We start from the raw sequence: 11,550 nt of genomic DNA, 5'->3' as shown, positions 1-11,550 counted from the left end.
CCCCCGCCCCTAGCGTCGGCCCCGCCCCCGCCGAGAGCCCCCAGCCCGCGCTCGGCTCCGCCCGAGAGGCCCTGCTGGCTCCTCCCTCCCAGCGGTGTCCCCTGCGCACACCACGCTGGAGCCACTGTTCTCCCCCGCTCAGCTCATTTGGAATCCCAGCCCAGATGTTCCTTCTCCTCCCAACGGGAGGGAAGCCCCCTATCTCCGCCCCCAGCACACACACTCTCACTGGGTTCCTGGGCCCGATCTAGGCTGAGGCTTGGAAGGAGCCTGGGACCTGCCCCCCTCAGGCCCTCACCTCACCAAGCCCTGGAAATCCCCTGTCCTCTACTAATTTCTACCTCACACCGAAGCTAACACTATGCTCCAGGCCCAGACAGGCTCCAGCAGTTCTGTTACCACCATCAGGACCCACAGCGCCACCACAGAGTGACTGACTGTTTGATCGATTGATTATATATATATATATATATATATATATAAAATATATGTACATATATAAATATTATATATGTTATTATATATACATATATAAATATTACATATATATGTATGTATGTATACAGTGAGAGAGAGTGAGACGAAGTTTCGCTGTGTTCCCTTGGCCGATCTTAAACTCCCGGGCTCAAGCAATCCTCCTGCCTCGGCCTCCCAAAGTGCTGTGATTACAGGCATAAGCCACCGTGCCTGGCCAAGAGTGATTTCTTAATATGCGTTTTTGCAATCTGTGCTCTGCCCTATCACTTGATGGGGATCCTTTCAGGCCAGGTCTCCCTGAAGTCACATGCAGCCCCAGCTCTGGACTGGTTTGGGTCTGCGACTCTCTGAGGAGGGATCAGGCTCCCAGGATAAACCAAGGCTTGATGGGACTTGGAGTGAAAGGCCAGGGAGACTGGTTCCCCAGGAGAGATTTAGCCTCCACCTAAAGAGCCTTGGGGGTCCAGGTGTGGTGAGATGTAGTCAGGTGTGAGGAGCCAGCTTGCTGGAGGGACAAGCTTGCTGGTTTTGCAGACAGGAAGACTGGTCAGTTATTTGCAGAGCTGTTCTAAGGCAGGGGGATGGGAAGGAATGTTTATCAAAAGCTTCCTGCGAGCCATGTGATTTCCTTGAGTGATTATCACCACCTAGTTTACAAATCATGAAACAGGCTCAGAAAGATGAAGTGACTTACCCAAGGTCACATAAGAGGTTGAGAACAGACTAGGGCTTAAAAAATCCAAGTTAAGAATAAGAATTTCTCCTGATCCACATGCTCCTCCTTTTCCATGGCTTTCCCAAAGTCTTTTCCACTTGAAATTCAGTTCAACCTCAGCCGTTGAACTGAATTTCTAGTGGAAAGGACTTTGGAACCCAAGAAATATGGGTTTGAATTCCAGCTCTGCTACCTCCTTAACATTGGGAAACTCATTTTTATGGCTCTAAACCTCAATTTCTCCATCTGTAAAATTGGAATTATAATCTCAGTCTTTCAGGTATATAGTGAGGACAAGATTCATTTTAATTCAATAAATTATTTACAGATACATACATACATACACATACACACACACACACACACACACACACACACACACACACACATATATATTTTTTTTTTTAGGTCTCACTCTGTTGCCCAGGCTACAGTGAGATCATAGCTCACTGCAGCCTTGAACTCTTGGGCTCAAATGATCCTCCCACCTTCTACAAGTAGCTGGCACTTCAGGTGTGTGCCACCATGCCCAGCCAATTTTTTGTATGTTTTGTTTTTGTAGAGATGTGGTCTCACTATCTTGCCCAGGCTGGTCTTAAACTCCTGGCCTCAAGTGATCCACCTGCCTCCCAAAATGCTGGAATTACAGGTGTGAGCCACCACACCTGGCTTATTTATGGCTATATATTACACATCAGACCTTCTTCCTGAGCATGTATTGTAAGCCAACACTTCTTTTTATTATTACTATTGAGATAGAAGAGTCTCACTCTGTCACCAGACACCAGTACAGTGGCACAATCTTGGCTCACTGCGACCTCTGCCATCTGGGTTCAAGCGATTCACCTGCCTCAGCCTCCTGAGTAGCTGGGATTACAGATGCATGCAACCATGCCCAGCTAACTTTTGTATTTTTAGTAGAAACAGGGTTTCACCATGTTGGCCAGGATGCTCTCAATCTCTTGACCTCATGATCCACCCACCTCTGCCTCCCAAAGTGCTGGGACTACAGGCATGAGCCACCGCGCCCGGCCTTCTCTTTTCTTGTCTAAAATCGCTCCACTTGGCCAGGCATGGGGGCTCACACCTGTAATCCCAGCACTTTGGGAGGCTGAGGCAGGTGGATGGATCACTTGAGCCCAGGAGTTTGAGACCAGCCTGGCTAACATGGTGAAACCCGTCTCGACCAAAATACAAAAATCATCTGGGTGTGGTGGCGTGTGTGCTTGTAGTTCCAGCTTCTTGGGAGGCTGAAGCAGGAGAATCACTTGAACCCAAGAGGTGGAGGCTGCAGTGAGCTAAGATCGCGCCACTGTACTCCAGCCAGGGTGACAGAGTGTGAGACTGTCTCAAAAAAAAAAACAAAGAACTGCTCCCCATCAGTGCTATAACCTATGTTATCTTTTTATTTTTCATGGCATGCCTCTCTACTAACAATCCTGTTGTATATTTGACCCCATCTTTACAAAAAATTTAAAAATAGCTGGGCATGGTGGCATGACCCTGTAGTCCCAGCTACTCAGGTGGCTGAGGCAGGAGAATCACTTGAACCCAGGAGGCAGAGACCAAAGCCTGACTTCTGGTCCTTGGAAACTTTCTTTATTGCCACCTAGAGTAACCAAGGGATTTAAATCTGAGAAAAGAATAAAAACTGCGGCTGGATGGCTTTCTTTTCTTTCTTTCTTTCTTTTTTTTTTTTTGAGACAGAGTCTTGTTTTGTCGCCAGGTGCCAGGCTGGAGTGCAGTAGCGTGATCTTGGCTCACTGCAACCTCCACCTCCTGGGTTCAAGCAATTCTCCTGCCTCAGCCTCCCAAGTAGCTGGGACTAACGGCACACTCCACCACGCCCAGCTAATTTTTGTATTTTTTGGTAGAGGCGGGGTTTCACCACATTGGCCAGGTTGGTCTCTCTCTTTTTTTTTTTTTAAAGATGGGATTTCACCATGATGGCCAGGCTGGTCTTGAACTCCTGACCTCAGGTGATCCACCCACCTTGGCCTCCCAAAGTGCTAGGATTACAGGCATGAGCCACCGCGCCCAGCGAGGATGGTCTCGATCTCTTGACCTCGTGATCTGCCCGCCTCGGCCTCCCAAAGTGCTGGGATTACAGGCATGAGCCACTGCGCCCGGCTGGCTGGATGGCTTACTTTAGCTAGTAGCCTGTTTGTTTCTTCCACTAGAACAAAGCTCCGTGAGGCAGGACTTGTCTATTTTGCTTACTGCTATTTCTCTGGATACATCTGACATATCATAGGCCCTCAAAATATACTTGTGAATGGAGCCACACCAACCCGGGCTCTAATCCAGGTCCGGCTACCTCCTAGCTGTGTGACTCTCAGTATTTCAGTTAACCCCTCTGAGCCTCAGCTTGTGCCTTGGAAAACTAGAGGTGGTTATGAGTATTAAGTGAGATCAGGCAATAAAATACCTGTGCAGTGCCTGGCACACGATAGGTGCTCCATAGAAATGGTAAGTGACAATCACAGACTTCCTTCCTTGCCTCCAAATTCTTCCCTGGCAAAGAAGGGGGACAGCCAGAGACTGGGGCCTGGAGTTCACTGAGTGGGTTCTGCACTTGTGTGCAGTGAAGACATGAGGCCTCAGCCTGGAGGAACTCCCCAGACTGTGATCAGGGGCCGGTAGAGAATGAAGCCAAAGCAGGAGTGGTCAGGCCTAGCCAACATGGTGAAACCCCATCTCTACTAAAAATACAAAAATTAGCCCGGCGTGGTAGTTCACACCTTTAGTCCCAGCTACTTGGCAGGCTGAGCAAGAGAACTGCTTGAACCCGGGAGGTGGAGACTGCAGTGAGCCGAGATCATGCCACTGCACTCCAGCCTGGGCCACAGAGTGAGACTCCATTGCAAACAAAAAGAAGGAGCAGTCAGAGAGGAAGAGGAGGAACAGAAGCATGCAGGTGGGATGGTCCAGGACTGCAGAGGGTCAAAGAGAGCAAGGCAAAGAATTGGGCAGTGAGCTCCTCCATAGAGCAGTGCCACTGACCTGGAGCCTGGGGATGAGGCCGACTTTGATTGCTGTCATTAGAGAGGATAGGAGGTGACAGCAAAGGTGACATCGTAGTAGGAAAAGTTGGGGATGGAATTGGAGTTAAAAGGGGCAGAAGAGGGAACAGCTGTTCGCCTACAAATAGTTACTGGGCACTGGCTGCATGCCAGGCACTGTTCTAGGCACTGGGAATACAGCAGAGGAGAAGACAGAGTCTCTGCCCGCTAGGATAGAGGCCCACGAACTGTGGCCCACACAACAAATCTGGCCTACTATGTTTGTATGCTTGCAGGCTAAGAATGGTTTTTAGATTTTTAAATCATTTTAAAAGTCAAAAGAAGAATATTTCATGACATGTGAAAGTTATATGAAATTCAGATTGTAGTATCCATAAATAAAGTTTTATTGGAACACAGCCACGCTCCGTTTACGTATCGTCTATGGCTGCTTTCTCACTACAACAGCAGAGTTGAGTAGTTGCAACAGAGACCATATGGCCTGAAAAGCCTAAAATATTTACTAGCTGGCTCTTTAGAAAAAGAGGTTTGTTGACCCCTACTCTAGAAAGTTACATTCTCTGGTTAGACATGGTGGCTCATGCCTGTAATTTCTGCAGTTTGGGAGATTGAGGCAGGTAGATTGCTTGAGCCCAGGAGTTCGAGACCAGCCTGGGCAACATAGTGAGACCCCATCTCTACAAAAAATACAAAAATTCCTAGTGGCATATGCCTGTAGTCTCAGCTACTCAGGAGGCTGAGGCAGGAGGATAGCTTGAGCCTGGGATGTTGAAGCTGCACTGAGCAATGACTATGGCGCTGTACTCCAGTCTGGGAGACAGAATGAGGCCATGTCTCAAAAAAAAAAAAAAGAAAGAAAGAAAGAAAGAAAAGAAAAGAAAAAAGTTACATTTTCTTTGGGGAAGACAATTAAACAAGCAGGTGAGCTTTTTTCCAGGTGCTTCCCAGGACAAGAGCCAGCTGGTTTCAGTGTTTCTTTGTACCCTGCTTCTTGGCCACCTTCCCCTGGAAGAGAACTTCTCTATCCAGCCAGGCTCTGATACAGCAGCAGAACAGGTCAGGTCATGGTAGTCAGTCCCCTGCCTCCTGGCCAAGAGGATCCAGCCTTTTTCTGGAAGGAAAATAGCCTCACTCATTGATTTGCAAAGTCTAGCATCCACCAGATCCCCTTCCCCTCTCCCAGATCCTGGATCCAGGAACAGCTTGTGACCTCAGAGGAACATAATCACCTTTGTTTTCAAGGCCTGCCATCTGTGTACCTGCCACCTGGATGGTGCTCCCTCTTTAGACACACTCTTCTCACCCACTGCTTCATGAAGCCCTCACAGGGCTAAGGCATGGGTAGGGATTGTTAGTTCCATTTCCAGATGAGGAAACAGACTTTTTCTATTTTTTTATTTTTTTTATTTTTTAAGACAGGGTTTCACCATATTGGTCAGGCTGGTCTCGATCTCTTGACCTCGTGATCCACCCGCCTCGGCCTCCCAAAGTGCTGGGATTACAGGCTTGAGCCACCGCGCCCGGCCAGGCTTGTCTTAAACTCCTGACCTCAGGTAATCTGCCAGCCTTGGCCTCCAAAGTGCTTGGATTACGACACCCGCCCTGAGGAAACAGACTTAAAGAGATGAACTGACGGCCAGGCGCGGTGGCTCATGCCTGTAATCCCAGTACTTTGGGAGGCAACGCAGAAGGATCATGAGGTCAGAAGTTTGAGACCAGCCTGACCAACATGATGAAATCCCATCTCTACTAAAAATAGAAAAAAATTAGCCGGGTATGGTGGCACGCCTATAATCCCAGCTACTCAGGAGGCTGAGGCCGGAGACTAGCTTAAATCCAGGAGGCGAAGGTTGTAGTGAGCTGAGATCCCCCCATTGCACTTTAGCCTGGGCAAAAGAGACTCCGTTTCCAAAAAACAAAAAAACAGATGGCTGCTACCGTGGCTGCTGCCAGTGCAGGGGATTCCCCCGTCCCCAGATGAATTGTTCTCGAGAGGCGATGGGGAGAAGACTAAGGGGGAGCTGGAGGAGGATGACGACAAGGAGCTAGATGAGACCCTGTCGGAGAGACTATGGGGCCTGACAGAGATGTTTCTGGAGAGGGTATGGTCCGTGGTGGGAGCCACTTTTGATCTCTCCTTCTTTGTAGCTCAAAAACTGTACAGGTTTTCCAGGGCAGCCTTGGGAACTGGGACCACTTGCTTTATGATCCTGGTTCTTCCCGTTGTCTTTGAGACTGAGAAGTTGCAAATGGAGCTACAGCAGCAACTGCAGCAGCGGCAAATACTTCTAGGGCCTAACACAGGGCTCTCAGGAGGAATGCCAGGGGCTCTACCTTCACTTCCTGGAAAGATCTAGATTGTTACTGCTCTTTGAGCTGTCTCAGGGGGATAAATTTGAAATTCAATAGTGTTTGAACTGCTGATTTTTTTTTTTTTTTTTTTTTTTCAGACGGAGTTTTGCTCTTGTTACCCAGGCTGGAGTGCAATGGCGTGATCTCGGCTCACCGCAACCTCCGCCTCCTTGGTTCAAGCAATTCTCCTGCCTCAACCTCCTGAGTAGCTGGGATTACAGGCACGCGCCACCATGCCCAGCTAATTTTTTGTAGTTTTAGTAGAGACGGTGTTTCACCATGTTGACCAGGATGGTCTCGATCTCTTGACCTCGTGATCCACCCGCCTCGGCCTCCCAAAGTGCTGGGATTACAGGCGTGAGCCACCGCGCCCGGCCCTGAACTGCTGATTATTTGGATTTTTTTTTTTAAACTTTAGCACATGCACATTGATCTATCTAAACCTGGTGGGGAGAATTGTCCCCACATTGTCTCACGGAAAGACTCAACTTGCAACTGTGCCCTCCACACTATCCTGACTTCTGTCTTCACTCTGACACCAGAGTGCAGCCATGCAGACAGTTATTCCAGCTCTAGCCACCCCACTCCTTTCACCAAATTGCTCCTAACTGCCGGGCGCGGTGGCTCAAGCCTGTAATCCCAGCACTTTGGGAGGCCGAGGCGGGTGGATCACGAGGTCAAGAGATCGAGACCATCCTGGTCAACATGGTGAAACCCCGTCTCTACTAAAAATACAAAACATTAGCTGGGCATGGTGGCGTGTGCCTGTAATCCCAGCTACTGAGGAGGTTGAGGCAGGAGAATTGCCTGAACCCGGGAGGCGGAGGTTGCGGTGAGCCGAGATCGCGCCATTGCACTCCAGCCTGGGTAACAAGAGTGAGACTCCGTCTCAGAAAAAATAAATAAATAAATAAAAATAAAATAAAAAATTGCTCCTAACTGGAAGATCTCACTTTCCCCTTGGGGAGTAGGAACCGATGCCAGTGGGAGGGATGTGCCCCTGACCATTAACGACTGGTTTTTGTTTTTTTATTTTTTTGTTTGTTTTTGAGACAGAGTCTCACTCTGTCACCAGGCGCCAGGCTGGAGTGCAGTGGCGCGAATCAGCTCACTGCAACCTCCGCCTCCTGGGTTCAAGCAATTCTCCTGCCTCAGCCTTCCGAGTAGCTGGGAATACAGGCACGCGCCACCACACCTGATAATTTTTGCATTTTTTAGTAGAGACGGGGTTTCACCATGTTGGCCTGGATAGTCTCAACTTTTGACCTCATGATCCACCTGCCTCAGCCTCCCAAAGTGCTGGGATTACAGGTGTGAGCCACCGCGCCCAGCCTTTCTTTTTTTTTTTTTTTTTTAAGAATGAAGCTGTTAGGGAGGGAAATGCACACAATGTGAAACAGACAAAATGCATTTCACTTGTAGTGTAAAGTGGCCACTATGAATCCCTATATATAAGAGGAGGCTGGCTGCAGCTTCAGTCACAGAATGGGGACTGTGGAAGATGGAGCAGGGGCTGATTTTCTCTGCACATTTTGGCTGTTAGACCTGTGTGTATGGGTTTAAAAAACCAGAAGTCAGTGCTCACTTTTTGTATTTAAATATTAAAAATGATTCCAATGGAAAACAACAACATTTACAGCATACTAACCAGAATTAGATTCTGTCTCAAGAAACCACTTTCTTTTTCTCTTTCTTTTTTTTTGAGATGGAGTCTCGCACTGTCACCTGGGCTGGAGTGCAGTGGCTCAATCTCAGCTCATTGTAGCCTCTGCCTCCCAGGTTCAAGCGATTCTCCTGCCTCAGCCTCCCGAGTAGCTGGGATTACAGGTGCCCACCACCATGCCAGGCTAATCTTTTTTTATGGTTTTAGTAGAGACAGGGTTTCACTATGTTGGCCTGGCTGGGTCTTGAATGCCTGACCTTGTGATCCGCCCACCTCGGCCTCCTAAAGTGCTGGGATTACGGGCATGAACCACCACGCCCGGCCCAAGAAACCACTTTCTTTGCCTATTCATAAGAAGCAACTCCTTGGCCGGGTGCGGTGGCTCAAGCCTGTAATCCCAGCACTTTGGGAGGCCGAGGCGGGTGGATCACGAGGTCAAGAGATCAAGACCATCCTGGTCAACACGGTGAAACCCCGTCTCTACTAAAACTACAAAAAATCAGCTGGGCCTGGTGGCGTGTGCCTGTAATCCCAGCTACTCAGGAGGCTGAGGCAGGAGAATTGCCTGAACCCAGGAGGCGGAGGTTGCGGTGAGCCGAGATCGCGTCATTGCACTCCAGCCTGGGTAACAAGAGCAAAACTCCGTCTTAAAAAAAAAAAAAAAAAGAAAAAAAGAAGCAACTCCTTATCTGTTAATTAAAAAAAAAATGTTGTTTTTGAGACAGAGTCTCTGTGTTGCCCAGGCTGGAGTGCCTGTTAAAATTTTATCATAAGATTGCAGCAATTCAGTCACAACTTCAGGACCCACTTCTAGTGCTATTGCTATTTCCACCACATCTGCAGTTACTTCCTCCCCTGAAGTCGTAAACCCTCAAAGTCATTCATAAGGGTTGTAATCAACTTCTTCTAAACTATTAATGTTGATATTTTGACCTCCTCCCATGTGTCACAGATGTTGTTAATGACATTTAGAATGGTGAATCCTTTCCAGAATGTTTTCAACTTACTTTGCCCACATCCATCAGAGGAATCAGTATCTATGGCAGCTATAGCCTTATAAAATGTATTTCTTAAAATAATAAGACTTGAAAGGCAAAATTACTCCCTGATCCATGGGCTACAGAATGGATGTTGTGTTAGCAGGCACGAAAACCACATTAATCTTGTACATTTCCATCAGAGCTCTTGGGTGACCAGGTGCATTGTCAATGAGCAGTAATATTTTATTTTATTTTATTTATTTATTTTTTTCTTTAGAGATGGGGTTTTACCATGTTGGCCAGGATGGTCTCGATCTCTTGACCTTGTGATCCACCCACCTCGGCCTCCCAAAGTGCTGGGATTACAGGTGTGAGCCACTGCGCCCCGCCTGAGCAGCAATATTTTAAAAGAAATCTTTTTTCTAAGAAGTAATCTCAACAATGGGCCTAAACTATTCCATAAGCCATGCTGTAAACAGATGTGTTGTCATCCAGGCTTTGTTGTTACATTTATAGAGAACACCAAGAGTAGATTCAGCGTAAGTTTTAAAGTCCCTGGGATTTCCAGAATGGTCAATGAGCGCTGGCTTCAAATTCAAGTTTCCAGCTGCATTAACCCCTAACAAGAGAGCCAGCCTGTCCTTTGAAGCTTTAAAGCCAGGTATTGACTTCTCTCTAGCTATGAAAGTCCTAGATGGCATCTTCTTCCTATAGAAGACTGTTTCTTTTTTCCTTTTTCTTTTTTTTTTTTTTTTTTATTGAGATGTAGTTTCGCTCTTGTCACCTAAGCTGGAGTGCAATGGTGCGATCTCGGCTCACTAAAACCTCCGCCTCTTGGGTTCAAAGGATTCTCCTACCTCACCCTTCCCAGTAGTTGGGATTACAAGCACCTGCCACCACACCCAGCTAATTTTTGCATTTTTAGTAGAGACAGGGTTTCACCATGTTGGCCAGGCTGGTCTTGAACTCCTGGTCTCAAGCGATCCACCCGCCTCAGCCTTCCAAAGTGCCAGGATTACGGGCATGAACCACTGTGCCCAGACTGAAGGCTGTTTCACCTACATTGAAAATATGTTAACTGGGTGTGGTGGCTCACACCTGTAATCCTAGCACTTTGGGAGGCTGAGGTGGGCAGATCGCTTGAGGTCAGGAGTTCAAGACCAGCCTGGCCAGCATGGTGAAACCCCGTCTCTACTAAAAATACAAAAATTAGCTAGGCCTGGTGATGCATGCCTGTAATTCCAGTGACATGGGAGGCTGAGGCAGGAGAATCGTTTGAACTTGGGAGCCAGAGGTTGCAGTGAGCCAAGATCTCACCACTGCACTCCAGCCTGGGTGACAGAGCGAGACTCTGTCTCCAAAAAAAAGAAAAGGAAAGGAAAGAATATATGTTGTTTAGTGTAGCCAGCTGGATTATTGCTGAACCTTCTCCATCAGCACTTGCTGCTTCACCTTGTTTTTTTTTTTTTTTTTTTCCACCTTGTATATTTTTTTTAAGATGGAGTCTCACTCTGTCACCCAGGCTCCCGTGCAATGGGCAATCACGGCGCACTGCAACCTTTGCCTCCCGGGTTCAAGCGATTCTCTTGCCTCAGCCTCCCGAGTAGCTGGGATTACAGGCGCCCACTACTATGCCTGGCTAATTTTTGTATTTTTAGTAGAGACAGGGTTTCACCATGTTGGTCAGACTGGTCTTGAACTCCCGACCTCAGGTGATCTGCCTGCCTCTGCCTCCCAAACTGCTGGGATTACATGTGTGAGCCACCACAGCCATACTTTTTTTTTTTTTTTGAGATGAATTTTCGCTCTTGTCACCCAAGCTGGAGGGCAATGACACCATCTAGGTTCACTGCAACCTCCGCCTCTTGGGTTCAAATGATTCGCCTGCCTCAGCTTCCCAAGTAGCTGAGATTATAAGCATTCACCACCACACTCAGCTAATTTTTTTGTATTTTTAGTAGAGACGGAGTTTCACCATGTTATGCTGGTCTTGAACTCCTGACCTCAAGAGATCCACCTGCCCCGGCCTCCCAAAGTGCTGGGATTACAGGCGTGAACCACTGCACCTGGCCCTGGCAACTTTTTATTTATTTATTTATTTTTATTTTTATTTTTTTTTTTGAGAGTTTCGCTCTTGTTACCCAGGCTGGAGTGCAATGGCGTGATCTCAGCTCACCGCAACCTCCGCCTCCTGGGTTCAGGCAATTCTCCTGCCTCAGCCTCCTGAGTAGCTGGGATTACAGGCACACGCCACCATGCCCAGCTAATTTTTTGTAATTTTAGTAGAGACGGGGTTTCACCATGTTGACCAGGATGGTCTCGATCTCTTGACCTCGTGAT

General features: G+C 47.8%; 1 long non-coding RNA gene and 1 pseudogene across 1 annotated transcript; both read left to right on the top strand.

The window, feature by feature from the left end:
* The first annotated feature begins 6,142 nt into the window (after nt 1–6,142).
* LOC116566656 lies at nt 6,143–6,635 on the top strand (annotated as a pseudogene).
* An 880-nt stretch (nt 6,636–7,515) lies between these two features.
* LOC116566655 lies at nt 7,516–8,184 on the top strand. Its single transcript, XR_004275944.1, has 2 exons — nt 7,516–7,584; nt 7,899–8,184. It is a non-coding gene; the product is annotated as an uncharacterized LOC116566655 (long non-coding RNA).
* Nucleotides 8,185–11,550: the final 3,366 nt, after the last annotated feature.

The sequence above is a fragment of the Sapajus apella genome, unplaced genomic scaffold (assembly GCF_009761245.1).
Source record: "Sapajus apella isolate SASKATOON/1434 unplaced genomic scaffold, GSC_monkey_1.0 scaffold43, whole genome shotgun sequence".
Taxonomy (NCBI): Eukaryota; Metazoa; Chordata; class Mammalia; order Primates; family Cebidae; genus Sapajus; species Sapajus apella.
Note: the sequence above shows the minus strand (reverse complement) of the source record. Positions and strands in the feature narration are given on the sequence as shown.